This window comes from Myxocyprinus asiaticus, chromosome 34 (genome assembly GCF_019703515.2).
Source record: "Myxocyprinus asiaticus isolate MX2 ecotype Aquarium Trade chromosome 34, UBuf_Myxa_2, whole genome shotgun sequence".
NCBI classification, from domain to species: domain Eukaryota; kingdom Metazoa; phylum Chordata; class Actinopteri; order Cypriniformes; family Catostomidae; genus Myxocyprinus; species Myxocyprinus asiaticus.
Genome location: NC_059377.1, coordinates 2,908,703 through 2,923,797, shown reverse-complemented (window position 1 = coordinate 2,923,797; position 15,095 = coordinate 2,908,703). Strand labels below are relative to the sequence as shown.

The following is a 15,095-nucleotide window of genomic DNA, read 5'->3' as shown; positions in this document are numbered from 1 at the left end:
ATCTTTTTTTGCAAACAACCCTGCTAAAAAGACCAACTTAACCAGCAAGCAATTCCCATGCTGATCTAGCTGGTGGACCAGCATAGAAATGCTTTTCACCTGACAAAACAGAGGTACTAGTTATTGGACCAAAAACCTCTAAAAATAAGCACTAAAATATCATTTGAATCTCGATGGATGTACTGTTACATCGTCTACTACAGCGAAGAACTTGGGTGTTATATTTGATACCTATATGTCATTAGAAAATCTAATTTCCAATGTTTGTGGAACAGCATTCTTCCACCAAAGAAATATTGCTAAATTACGACACATGCTCTCTGTTGTTGATGCCGAAAAACTAATTAATGCGTTCATGACCTCAAGACAAGATTATTGTAATGCATTACTAGGAGGATGTCCAGCAAGTCCAATAAATAAACTTCAATTGATTCAAAATGCAGCAGCCATAGTGCTGACTAGAACCAAGAAATATGATCATATTAGCATCATTACATTGGCTACTTGTTATATTTAGTATTAATTTTAAAATTCTGTTAACTACATACAAAGCTTTGAATGCTCTAGCTCCACAATACTTAAGTGACCTTCTACCACGCTATATTCCATCACGTTCATTACGATCGGAAAACTCCTGTTAATAGTTCCTAGAATATCAAAATCCACAAACGGAGGTAGATCCTTTTCATATTTGGCTCCTAAACTATGGAATAGTCTCCCTAACACTGTTCGGAATGCAGACACACTCACTGAGTTTAAGTCTAGACTAAAGTTCATCTATTTAGCCAGCCATACACCTAATTTACAATTAGGCTGCTTTAGTTAGGTCTGCTGGAACCTGAAACATTGATCATAATCTATAACTATTTGTTTCCATGTCTCAACCTCTGGACTCCTATCCCGAGGTCACCAATACCAGCCGGATCCAGCTCCATTCCTGCTTGGTATCGGACTCCACTGCTACGTGTCTTTGAGTGATGACGACAAAATGCAGCCGGTGCCAGCCAAACATCACTTCAGTCTATTATGATGGACCTCAGAGGATGATCTGATGCCAACTCCAACCATAAGACATGGGATACTTCATATGCCATTGCCTGAACCTTGGATTTAGGATAGACCTCACCGAAATTACCGGCCGGTTGAACTGCAAAGCAACTCACTGATCTTGGCCTGCACCACCTTGGTCTAATGATGGACAACACTCTTAAAATGGAATACATAGACTATCAATAAATTGCCAACAAAACACTTCATCAGCCAACTAACAAAGGACAATGCATCTATATGAACTTCTGCAGTTAATCCAGGATGAACTTCAAAGACATTAGACATTATTCTTATAGTTCATACAAAATCTTTGTTTAAACACTGGCCCTTAACACTTACTTAGTTTAATAATTTTAAACCATGACTTGCACTGCACATAAATAAGTAATATTGGCATTATATTCATGCTGTTAGCCAGTGGGGAGCTGGCCCCCACAGTGAGCCTGGTTTCTCCCAAGGTTTTTTTTCTCCATTAACCAACATCTTATGGAGTTTTTTGTTCCTTGCCACAGTCGCCTTTGGCTTGCTCACTGGGTTTCTAAATACAATTATTATTTAATCACTTATTTTTATACACACTTCATAATTGTATTTAATCAAACTACAAAATGATGACTCTAAGACTTTATAGATATTACGGTATCATTTTCTGTTAATGTATGATTTTCTATAAAGCTGCTTTGAAACAATGTGTGTTGTGAAAGGCGCTATACAAATTAAAATGACTTGACTTGACCATCAAAAACTAGCTGGTAAAGCTAACATTGTCATTCTGATATTGATCTTTGAAAATTTTATATTGATCTAGATGGCGCTGTGGATGGCCGCCTCAGTGTGGAGCTCTCAAATTCTTTTGTTGTTTTTGTTAGTTTGTCCTGTGTTTAGTAATTTTTTTCCAATCAGTTTTAACAGGGATGAACTGCTGAACAATCGGCAACACATACCAGACAATCTTTTCCCGGTTTTGGACTATTCTGACATTTTGCTGGACATTTTATCCAGAGGTGCAACTGTGTTGTTAAAGCGCACTATGAGATGCAAGCAAGGGAAGCGAGCTGGCGTGCTGGTCAAGCTCTGACATCGCAGCTTTCGAACAGCGAGGCCGAGTATTCATCTAGCGAATCTCCGCTCTCTCCTTAACAAAACGGACTAACTACATCTCCTCACCTGTACAAACAAGGACTTGTCAAACTCTGCTGCCTTGTGCTTCACAGAAACCTGGCTGAGTGAAGCCATTCCGGACAGCACATTATATCTGCTGGGCTTCCAGCTGTTCAGAGCGGATCGCATTGCGGAGTTAACGGGGAAAACGAGAGGTGGTGGAACATGCTTTTACATCAATGAACATTTGAAGAAACATTAAAGAAGATGTGCTGTCCTAATTTGGAAGCACTCTTTATCAACCGTAAGCCTTTCTACTCGCCATGGGAGTTTTCCTTGTTTATTCTGGTGAGTGTGTACATCCCGCCACAAACGTGCGTTTGTGAATGCAGCTCAGCAACAGCTGGCTGATCAGATCACAGACATGGAGCAACAATACCCAGACTCACTTATTATTATTCTCTGTGACTTTAACAAAGCCAACCTTACCCGTGAACTGCCAAAATACAGACAGCACATTACATGCCCCACCAGAGACAGAAATATACTGGATCACTGCTACACAACATTAAAGGATGCATATCGCTCTGTCTCTAGAGCAGCTTTGGGACTCTCTGATCACAGTCTGGTTTATCTTCTTCCAACCTGCAGGCAGTAACTAAAATCAGCTAAATCTGTAGTAAAGACTGTAAAAAATGGACCAATGAAGCAGAGCTGGAACTACAAGCCTGCTTTGACTGCACTGACTGGAGTGTTTTTGAAGTGGCAGACACCAATCTGGACAAGCTCACAGATACTGTAACATCATATATCAGTTTCTGTGAGGATATATGCATTCCTACTAGGACTTATTTAACGTTCAACAATGACAAACCATGCTTTACAGCAAAACTCAAGACATCTCCGTCATGCCAAAGAGGATGCTTACAGGAGCGGGGATAAAATGTTGTATAATCAGGCCAAACTGACTAGGGAAATTTAAATGGCTAAAAGAAGCTACTCTGACAAGCTGAAAAACAAGTTTTCAACTTAAGATCCTGCATCAGTGTGGAGAGGCCTGAAAGACATTACTAACTTCAAGACACCAACCCCCAACACCGTAGGGAATCAACAGCTGGCTGACGACCTGAATGTTTTACAGTAGATTTGAAAAGCCCATTCTCACACCCCACACTAGCTCTGACCTTCATTTCATACAAACACCAACACCTCCTGCAACCACCCTCCTGCTACTCCTGCACTTAAGATCTGTGAAGAGGATGTGTGCCAAGTCTTCCGGAAATAAATGACAAGGAAAGCACAGGGCCCAGACCGTGTTTCACCCATGTGATGGAAGAAGATTTTTCTAAAATCCTGTGCTGACCAGCTGGCCCACATATTCACACAGATCTTCAACAGATCACTGGAGCAGTGTGAAGTTTCCTGCTGCTTCAAACACTCCACTATCATACCTGTCCCAAAGAAACCCACTGTCAAAGGACTTAATGACTACAGACCCATCGCTCTGACATCTGTGGTCATGAAGTCATTTGAGAGACTGGTGTTGGCCCACCTAAAGGACATCACTGGACCTGGATCACCTTTTTGGATCCCTGAAACAGATCTGTGGATGATGCAGTCAACATGGGATTGCATCATATCCTGCAACATCTGGACAGACCACGAACATATGCAAAATCTGTTCCAGGAGCTAAAGACACTTGATGCAGACTCCACTATTCTGGGACTGATCACTTTCATGTGATGACAAGTGACAGAGTCAGATGCCAGTTCATTTACTGAACTCTAATTGAAACTTCACAATGTGTTTCAGATGTTTGTATGTTTTATTATTTTTATATTTTGTATATTTCATGTTTTCCTTTTAAATAAATATATTTTAGCCCAGTTATTGTCTGAGCATTTATGTTGTGTCAACATTGATTAAAGGCCTGTAATATGAGGCATAAGCTAAATGCTGTTTGGGATTGGGTGGGTTAATTTTAAGTGTAATCAATAAAATTAAAACCAATGCATGCAGTGGCCAAATAGCTGTCAAGATTTAGGGATGTGCTAAATAAACTGTAATCAATAAAATGAAAGCCAGTGTATGCAGTGACCCAACGGTTGTCAAGATTTAAGGGTAGGTTAAACTTAAGGGCAGCCAATCCAGTTTGAGATAAATGACCAGTAAGGGTGACCATTTTATCTAGAACGTGAGATATGCAAATGTGACTCAGGTGTGAAAAAGTCTCCTGACAGACAACTTCAGGGGATTACTTACCATGGCAACAAATGGCCATAACTCGGAAGGAATCGTCAGTTACTATACATCCGAAATGGTACATAATCGTATGTACATGGGCCTATGGAATTTGAGACTCCAGGCCAGTAGATTTCTGAATACGTCTGAAATTCAGCGGTTTATACAGGAGTCTACTGATCCGGATACAGCTCTTTTCATGCAGTGTGAGGTATTAATGATTGGTTCATGACACTTTAAAATGTCCCTTGATACTTAACTAGTCAAATGTGGTACCATTTAAAAGCTTAGAATCTGAACTTTTCACAGAACTCCATCACTTTTGCATTTATGTTAAATAACATAAGACCTGAAAACCTCGAATGATTAGAATGATTTTCAAAAGTCACATAGCGTAATATGATCACTATGAAGACAAATACAAACGTCTCATGTCTACTATATACTGATTCTCCAAGAAGCATGGAACATCCTATCTGCCAACAACCAAGAAAAACTGTGTCCAGGTGTACCTAGGAGAATTGGTGCTGTTTTAAACGCAAAGGTGGTCACACCGAATATTGATTTAGCTTTTTTTATGTTTACTGGACTTTGTATGACATTAAGTGATAAATGAAAACTATTTATGGCATTATTTTTGAAGACATCCTCACTATGCAACATGTTTCACAAGTGCCTAAAACTTTTGCACAGTAATGTGTATATATATATATATATATATATATATATATATATTGTCTGTCTTCGCTGACAAATAGCGGTTCCCTGTCTATCAGTCACTGCGGATGATTTAAATGAGTGCGCTAATAAAATGTATCGTCAACCATAGCAACTAGGTCAACTCTGCCTTACTCTTATCTTAAGTTCCCTATCAGTCACTCACTCAATGTTGTGTCAATGTAGTGACACTAGAGGTCAATCTTGGGAGCCCGAAACACCTCTGGTCTTTGAAAAAAGGCCAATGAAAATTGGCGAGTGGTATTTGCATACCACTCCCCCAAACATACGGGTATAAAAGGAGCTGGTATGCAACCACTCATTCAGATTTTCTCTTCGGAGCCGAACGGTCGATGCTCACTGAGCTGAATTTCCACGACTGTTCATTCACATCTGCTGGATCTGACGGCACATTTCAGTGGCTTCTCCCCCCTCTGCACTGGTGCACTGCAGAGAACGCCCCTGGGCGCTTCGGCAGAAATAAAAGAGTATATTCTAAAAGAGTATATTTCTCTAAAAGAGCGGCACACATGGAACGTCTTTTCAAAGATGCCCATCCGTTTGTGTGTTATTCCTGGTTGCGGTTGTTACCTCTCGCCTTCTGACGGTCATGATCGCTGTCTTTCATGTCTGGGCGCTACCCACGTGGAGACAGCGTTCGTGGATGGATCATGTACTCATTGCGAGAACATGACCATGGCAACATTGCGGTTGCAGCTTGCCTTCCTAAGAAAGCAAGCCACCCCAGTGGCTCCCCGCCTCGATCCTTCAACATACAGGTATGAGCCCAGCGCGGCTAGTACTGGGGGTGATTTGGGGTCCCCAATAGAACCACCTCTGCCGGGTATCCCCCCACGGACTTCCCATTCCCCAACACGCTCGTCTGCCCTGATTGGGCTTCCGGATGAGTCCGCTGGCTCGTCTCATGGTGAGTTCGACCTCTTGTTTGAAGCCCTCGAAGGTGATGAGCTCTCGAGTGCAGCATCGGAGAGTGGGCTCATCCAGTCGGACGCGGAAGCCTCAGCTGGGCTCCCCCCCTCGGGTACGGTCGCCCAGTCACAGGCTGACGTGGAGATGACGGACATGCTTTCCCGGGCAACTGCGAGCGTCAGGCTTGAGTGGAACCCTCCGCTCTCCCCTGAACCCTCGCGACTCGATGATTGGTTCCTGGGCTCGCGGCGCCGCTCACAGCCACACCAAGCCCCAGCTCCTTTCTTCCCGGAAGTGCACGAGGAGCTGACAAGGTCGTGGGAGGCACCTTTTCTGCCCTGTCCCGATCTTTCGGCTCCCCTGCCCTCACTATCCTCGAAGGTGGGGCGGCCAAGGGCTATTCGGCAATCCCCCCGGTGGATAAGGCGTTCGCGGTGCACCTATGCCCGCAGAGCGCCGCCACCTGGCACAGGTGCCCAAAGCAGGTTTACGTCGTCCCTGACAGCCAAGGTCTATGGTGCCACTGGACAAGCCGCCTCCGCCCTGCACACCATGGCTCTCCTGCAAGTCCACCAAGCCAAGGCGCTAAAGGAACTGCATGAGGACTCAAGATGGCGCCGAGTATGGCTGCTGCGTTGCGAGCTCAGACACAACATAGCAATGTTTTGTTTGTTTTGTTTACAATTCTTATGTTTTTTGTACTGGATGTTGTCTGCCTTATTGTCTTCGACAGACAAACACTTTTGGACATTGGTTCAGCGATCTCACACCGAAAACCGGACTTCACATTCCTCAATGCCGACCCGCTGTTTACAAACACGCAAGCGGAGCCCTTTGTCTGGGCAGCACGGCCGCGGAAACGCAGGAGGAAAAGGGGAAACAGAGCCGGCGTTCTCATCAGAGTAAGACGTCGCGCAAATCGACCCCCGCTATCCACTATTCTACTGGCAAATGTTCAGTTCCTGGATAACAAACTCTGCGAGCTGAAAGCGCGGATCTCTTTCCAACGAGAGACGAGGGACTGCTGCATTATCTGCCTAACAGAAACTTGGATGTCTGCTGAGATTCCAGACTCAGCCATTGAACCCACGGGGTTCTCCATGCACCAAGCGGACAGAGCGAAAGACCTCTCAGGTAAAACTAGAGGAGGTGGTGTATGTTTTATGATCAACAAATCCTGGTGTGATCAGAGGAACGTACATTCCATCAAGTCTTTCTGTTCTCCTGATCTGGAATTTCTTATGCTTCTGTGTCGACCATTCTGGCTACCGAGGGAATTCACAGCGGTCATTATCGCTGCTGTGTACATTCCCCCAATAGCCGACACAGACCGGGCACTCAAGGAAATGTATGGGAGTATAAGTGAGCAAGAAACCGCGCACCCTGAGGCCGCGTTCATTGTGACCGGGGACTTTAATAAAGCCAGTTTAAAATCAGTCGCACCAAAATATCACCAGCACATTAGTTTCAACACACGAGGGGACCGGGTTTTGGACCATTGCTACTCTCTGTTCCGGGATGGCTACAAATCCCTCCCCCGCCCACCATTTGGCAAATCGGACCACTCTTCCATTCTGCTTCTGCCCGCTTACATGCAGAAATTGAAACAGGAAGCACCCACCCTCAGAACGATCCAGTGCTGGTCGGACCAATCAGACTCTACGCTACAGGACTGTTTTGATCACACGGACTGGGAGATGTTCCGGTCCGCCTCTGATGACGACATCGAGCTTTACGCTGATAGCGTAATGTGTTTCATCAGAACGTGCGTAGAGGAAGTGATTCCGACCAGAACTGTACGAATCTATCCGAATCAGAAGCCGTGGATCAATAGCGATGTTCGCGCGGCACTTAATGTGCGGACCTCCGCTTTTAATTCCGGGAACGCAGAGGAGCATAAACAAGCCAGTTATGCCCTCCGAAAAACTATCAAAACAGCAAAACGCCAGTACAGGAGCAAGATTGAAGGACAGTTTAACACCACCAACTCTAGAAGCATGTGGCAGGGAATTAACATCATCACGGACTTTAAAGGGAATAAAAACTCGGCCATGAACACCGCTGCCTCTCTACCGGATGAGCTAAATACTTTTTATGCTCGTTTCGAGGGAAATAACACCGCCCTCGCAGAGAGAGCTCTCACGGCCGAAGCTACAGAGGTTAGTTCACTCTCCGTCTCTGTAGCGGATGTAACCCGATCCTTCCGACGGGTGAATATCCGCAAAGCCGCGGGTCCAGACGGTATTCCGGGCCGCGTCATCAGAGCGTGCGTGAACCAGCTGGCTGGTGTTTTTACGGACATTTTCAACCTTTCCCTCTCTTTGTCTGTAGTCCCCACATGCTTTAAAACATCCACCATTGTGCCTGTTCCAAAACAATCAAAAATAACTTGTTTAAATGACTGGCGTCCTGTTGCTCTGACCCCCATCATCAGCAAATGCTTTGAGAGACTAATCAGAGATTACATCTGCTCTGTCTTGCCACTCAATCTTGACCCGCTGCAGTTTGCTTACCGCAACAACCGCTCCACTGATGATGCCATTGCATCTACAATACACACTGCTCTCTCCCACCTGGAAAAAAAGAACACTTATGTGAGAATGCTGTTTGTAGACTACAGCTCAGCATTCAACACCATAGTGCCCTCCAAGCTAGATGAGAAACTCCGGGCTCTGGGCTTAAACAGCTCGCTGTGCAGCTGGATCCTGGACTTCCTGTCAAGCAGACGCCAGGTGGTTAGAATAGGCAGCAACATCTCCTCATCACTAACCCTCAACACTGGAGCCCCGCAGGGCTGTGTTCTCAGCCCACTACTGTATTCCCTGTACACACATGACTGTGTGGCAACACATTGCTCCAATGCCATCATTAAGTTTGCTGATGATACGACGGTGGTAGGTCTGATCACTGACAATGATGAAACAGCCTACAGAGAGGAGGTGCACACTCTGACACACTGGTGTCAGGAGCACAACCTCTCCCTCAACGTCAGTAAGACAAAGAGCTTGTGGAGGACTTCAGAAGAAAAGACAGAGAACACAGTCCCATCACCATCAATGGAGCACCAGTGGAGAGAGTCAGCAGCTTCAAGTTCCTGGGTGTCCACATCACTGAGGAACTCACATGGTCCATCCACACTGAAGTCGTTGTGAAGAAGGCTCATCAGCGCCTCTTCTTCCTGAGATGGCTGAGGAAGTTTGGAATGAACCACCACATCCTCACACGGTTCTACACCTGCACTGTGGAGAGCATCCTGACTGGCTGTATCTCCACCTGGTACGGCAATAGCACTGCCCACAACCGCAAAGCACTGCAAAGGGTGGTGCGAACTGCCAAACACATCATCAGAGGTGAGCTTCCCTCCCTCCAGGAAATATATACAAGGCGGTGTGTGAAAAAAGCTCGGAGGATCATCAGAGACTCCAGCCACCCGAGCCATGGGCTGTTCTCACTGCTACCATCAGGTAGGCGGTATCGCAGCATCAGGACCCGCACCAGCCGACTCCATGATAGCTTCTTCCCCCAAGCAATCAGACTTTTGAACTTTTGATCTCCCACGATCAAAATACATCAGCCCTGCACTTTATTACTCTTATCTCACACCGGACTGTCATAAATTATATTACTATTATTATATTATGTCTCTCTTAACAACTGACTATCAACCGACAGCCTGAATGTCAATACAGTACAATACTGTATATTCTATATATATATATATATATATATATATATATATATACTTTTTATATATATTTTAATTTTTAATTTTTATTGAATAATGTGTATCTATATAGTAAAAAACAAAAAACAAAAACAGCATATTGTATACTGTACAGTGTATGTTGTTATTTGTATATTGTTGAGTGTAATTATGTGTATAACAGATGTATAAATTGTGTTGTGTTACTTTGATGTTTTAAGTTGAGTGTAATTATGTGTATAACAGATGTTTAAATTGTGTTGTGTTAATTTGATGTTTTAAGTTGAGTGTAATTGTGTATAACAGATGCTTAAATTGTGTTGTGTTAATTTGATGTTTTGAGTGTAATTATGTATAACAGATGTTTAAATTGTGTTGTGTTAATTTGATGTTATTGTAATTTGGTATATGTCTCATCACTGTCACGACTGCTATGTTGATCGGAACTGCACCCAAGAATTTCACACACCATTGCACTTGTGTATATGGCTGTGTGACAATAAAGTGATTTGATTTGATTTGATTGATTTGAGGGTAGTTCCACCCCAGGATTGATGCAGGAGCTGCGCTCGGCGACCAACCTCGCTCTACGGGTGACAAAGGTCACGGCGCGGTCTCTCAGGCAGATGATGTCCACCTTGGTGGTCCAGGAGCGCCACCTTTGGCTCAACCTGGTCGAGATGGGAGAGGCTGACAAGGCACGGTTCCTTGGCACCCCCATTTCCCAGGTTGGCCTGTTCAGTGACACCGCCGAGGACTTTGCCCAACAGTTCTCGGTGGTGAAGCAGCAGACGGAAGCTTTCCGGCACATCCTGCCCCGGCACGGCTCAAGATCCCGCACCCCGTCTGCTCGTCGCCAAGGGTGTCCTCCTGCGGTGACTGCTCCGGCTCTGCCGCAGCCCGCCCCTGCGTCCCAGCCCCGGCGTGGAGCCCACTGCAGGAAGCAGATGCCACCTGTCTCACGGCCGGCCGCCAAGAATCCGAGAAAGGCTCGAAGCGCCCCTAAGACGGGTGACCCAGGGATGAGGAAACCTGCTGCTCTGGAGCTGGTAAGCAGACCACTCCATCCCCCGGTGGTGGGCCGGGAGGAGAATCTTTTTTAATTTCGCCGCATGCCCAAGTGGCTGCGGTACCCAAGAGTTCAGCAAAAGAGCAGTTTCCTTGTTCCCTGGGCCACATACCCAGTGCGCCCGGCTGTCATCACGACCACCGTCAACCATTCCATTTTGGCAGGTTTGGCGCTCCAGCGGTGGTCTCCCCGCCCCTGCGCGCCCAGCTGTGGCACAAATCCGCCCCCGATGTGACGGTCTCCACAGGTCACAAGGATAGACCTCTTCCTCCTCCGTCCCAGGCTGTTCCAGGGGTGGTCACAAGGAGCCAGGTAAGTGCTTTGATGTCCCAGAAATTAGCACGGCCACGACACAATGTGGCAACTCAGACTCCGCTCCGCCGTGAGGCCCCACCCGCCAGTACGTCCGACGAGATTGTCCCCTTGGTCCCCCTTGCCCGGAGCTTGGACGCGTGGCTTGTGCTTTCCAACCTGTCGCGATGGCTGGTCCGGACTGTCCGATTCATTTTGCCAGGCGTCTGCCCAGGTTCAGCGGCATTCACTTCACCTCTGTGAAGGGCGAGAACGCCGCTACCTTGCACGCGGAAATCGCTACCATCCTATGGAAGGGTGCGATAGAGCCTGTCCCTCTGGCTGAGATGGAAAAGGGGTTTTACAGCCCCTACTTCATTGTACCGAAGAAAGGTGGTGTGTTGCGGCCAATCTTGGACCTGCGAGTACTGCACCGGGGTTTACACAGACTCCCGTTCAAGATACTGATGCAAAAACACATTCTAGCGAGCATCCGGCATCAAGATTGGTGCCGGATGTACTTCCACGTCTCCATTCTACCTTGACACAGACCCTTCCTGCGGTTTACATTCAAGGGTCGGGCGTATCAGTACAAGGTCCTCCCTTTTGGCCTGTCCTTGTCCCCTTGCATCTTCACGAAGGTCGCAGAGGCAGCCCTTGCCCCATTAAGGGAAGTGGGCATTCGCATCTCGATGATTGGCTAATCCTAGCTCACTCTCGGGATGTGTTGTGTGCACACAGGGACCTGGTGCTCTCGCACCTCAGCCGACTAGGGCTTCAGGTCAACTGGGGAAAGAGCAAGCTCCTCCCGGTTCAGAGCATCTCTTTTCTTGGTTTGGAGTTGGACTCAGTCTCGATGACGCCGCACCTCACGAAGGAGCGTGCACAGTCAGTGCTGACTTGTTTGAAGGTGTTCAGACAGAAGACAGCGGTTCCACTGAAACTGTTTCAGAGGCTCCTGGGGCATATGGCATCCTCAGCGGTGGCCACTCTTCTCGGGTTGATGCATATGAAACCGCTTCAGCACTGGCTCCAGACTCGAGTCCCAAGATGGCATGGCGCCGTGGGACACATCGCGTGGCCATCACGCCGGTCTGTCACCGCCTCTTCAGCCCTTGGACAGACCTCACATTTCTACAGGCAGGCGTTCCCCTAGAGCAGGTCTCCAGGCATGTCGTGGTTATGACAGATGCTTCCAAAATGGGCTGGGGCGCTGTATGCAATGGGCACGCAGCCACCGACTCCTGGACGGGCCCGCGGCTGCTTTGGCACATCAACTACCTCGAGTTGTTGGCAATTCTGCTCGCCCTGCGGAGGTTTCGGCCGTTGATCAAAGGCAAGCATGTGTTCGTTCGGACAGACAACACGGCAACGGTGGCATACATCAACCATCAAGGCGGTTTACGCTCCCGTTGTATGGCACAACTCGCCCGCCGTCTCCTCCTCCGGAGTCAGCAGCACCTCAAGTCACTGCGAGCCACTCACATCCCGGGCGTCCTCAACACTGCAGCAGACACGCTGTCACGACAGGTTACCCTCAGGGGAGAGTGGAGACTCCACCCTCAGGTGGTCCAGCTGATTTGGAGTCGATTCGGGCAGGCACAGGTAGACCTGTTCGCTTCCCAAGAATCCTCCCACTGCCCGCTCTGGTACGCCCTGACCGGGCACCTCTCGGTATAGACGTGCTGGCACACAGCTGGCCCCCTGGACTACACAAATATACATTTCCCCCAGTGAGCCTACTTGCACAGACCCTGTGCAAGGTCAGGGAGGATGAGGAGCAGGTCGTCCTGGTAGCACCCTACTGGCCCACCTAGATGTGGTTCTCGGACCTCATGCTCCTCGCGACAGCCCCCCCGGCAAATTCCCCTGAGGAAGGACCTTCTCAGGGGCGGGGCACCATCTGGCACCCGCGACCAGACCTCTGGAATCTCCATGTCTGGCCCCTGGACGGGACGTGGAAGACTTAAGTGGCCTACCACCCGCAGTGGTAGACATGATCACTCAGGCTAGGGCCCCCTCTACAAGGCACCTGTATGCCTTGTAGTGGCGTCTGTTCGCTAAGTGATGTTCTTCCCGACGCGAAGACCCCCAGAGATGCGCAGTCGGATCAGTGTTTCCCTTCCTGCAAGAAAGGTTGGAAGGGCGGCTGTCCCCCTCCACCTTGAAGGTGTATGTAGCTGCTATAGTGGCACACCACGACACAGTGGATGGTAAGTCCTTAGGGAAGCAAGACGTGATCATCAGGTTCCTGAGAGGCACCAGGAGGTTGAATCCTCTTCAGACCGTGCCTCATTCCCTCATGGGACCTCTCTGTAGTTCTTCAGGGTCTACAGGGAGCCCCCTTTGAGCCCCTGCAGTCAGCTGAGCGGCACTCTCTTTGAAGACTGCCCTCCTGACTGCGCTCACTTCATCAAGAGGGTAGGAGACCTGCAAGCGTTCTCTGTCAGTGAAATGTGCCTGGAGTTTGGTCTGGGCTACTCTCACGTGATCCTGAGACCCCGACCAGGCTATGTGCCCAAGGTTCCCAAGACCCCTTTTAGGGATCAGGTGGTGAACCTGCAAGCACTGCCCCAGGAGGAGGCAGACCCAGCCCTGATGTTGCTGTGCCTGGTGCGTGCTTTACGCATCTATTTGGATCGCACACAGAGCTTTAGATTCTCTGAGCAGCTCTTTGTCTGCTTTGGTGGACAGCGGAAAGGAAGCGCTGTTTCCAAGCAGAGGATCGCCCACTGGCTCATTGACGCCATAGCAATGGCATATCACGCTCAGGACATGCCGCCCCCTGCAGGGCTACGAACCCATTCTACCAGGAGTGTGGCGGCCTCCTGGGCCTTGACCAGTGGCGCCTCTCTAACTGACATTTGCAGTGCAGCGGGCTGGGCAACACCCAACACCTTTGCAAGGTTCTGCAATCTCCGGGTGGAACCGGTTTCATCCCGCATAGTGGCAGGCACAAGCAGGTAAGTCCGGGACAGCTGACCGGGTGTATCACTTGCGCATAGCGCTTTTCACCTCCCCTGAGCTGAAGACGTGCGCTGTTGACTCCCAGTAGTGATCACAAACTGTGTTCCCTGGATAACTTCCTCCGAGCCCTGTGGCAGACAAGTTTGCAGAGAAACACACTGCCGGCTCAGTACATGTGCTAACTAAGCCCTGTACTGGGGTAGGTGCTCCGCATGTGTTGGTACCCCATAGGTAACCCCATGCGATGTATATCTTCCACTAATTCGTTTCCCTGTTGGTAAACTACATCTTCCTTGGGCGGAGGCCCCTCTGCCCCAGTCACCATGTTTGTAGAAACTCCTCCCCCGTAGGGTAGGACCTACCATGGGACTTCTCCACATGACATACTTCCGACAAAGCTCGGCAAGACCATGTGACGTATTTCCACTCAAAATACCCCGCCCTCTCTCTGGGCAGGGTGTGGTCTCTGTGGTGTCTTCCCCTTGGGAGTGACACCCCCCTGACGTAGACCTGGTGGCCCCAGTCGGTTAACAAATTTCACTCTTTTTTTGGGGAGAGAAAAAAAAGAGAGGATAAGAGACCATGACTGGACTAGCCTGTCTCTATCTTTTGGGCAGTCGACTTGTCCCCGAAGTGCCGTTCGACACTCATAACAGCATTGGGGAAGATTACGTGTCGGCCTGGTGCGCTGGCTACGAGGCACACAGTGGTCTGCCCGTCACACACCGCCAGTTCACGTAACACAGTTCAGCCAGTTGTGGCCTTACGTATAGGGACCCCTAGTGTTACTACATCGACACAACATCGAGTGAGTGACAGACAGGGAAAGTTCTGGTTACTTGCATAACCTCCGTTCCCTGATGGAGGGAACGAGACGTTGTGTCCCTCCTGCTACAATGCTGGACTACCCACTGAAATGGCCGGGACCTTGTCTCGGCTCCTCAGCACAAAACCTGAATGAGTGGTTGCATACCAGCTCCTTTTATACCCGTATGTTGGGGGAGTGGTATGCAAATACCACTCAC

At 48.3% G+C, this 15,095-nt stretch overlaps 1 protein-coding gene across 1 annotated transcript in view; it reads right to left on the bottom strand.

The window, feature by feature from the left end:
- The window catches only part of LOC127425698 (thyroid hormone receptor beta-like), a 325,007-nt gene that overhangs the window by 123,395 nt on the left and 186,517 nt on the right, over nt 1-15,095 (bottom strand). The gene's annotated exons all lie outside the window — the stretch shown is intronic.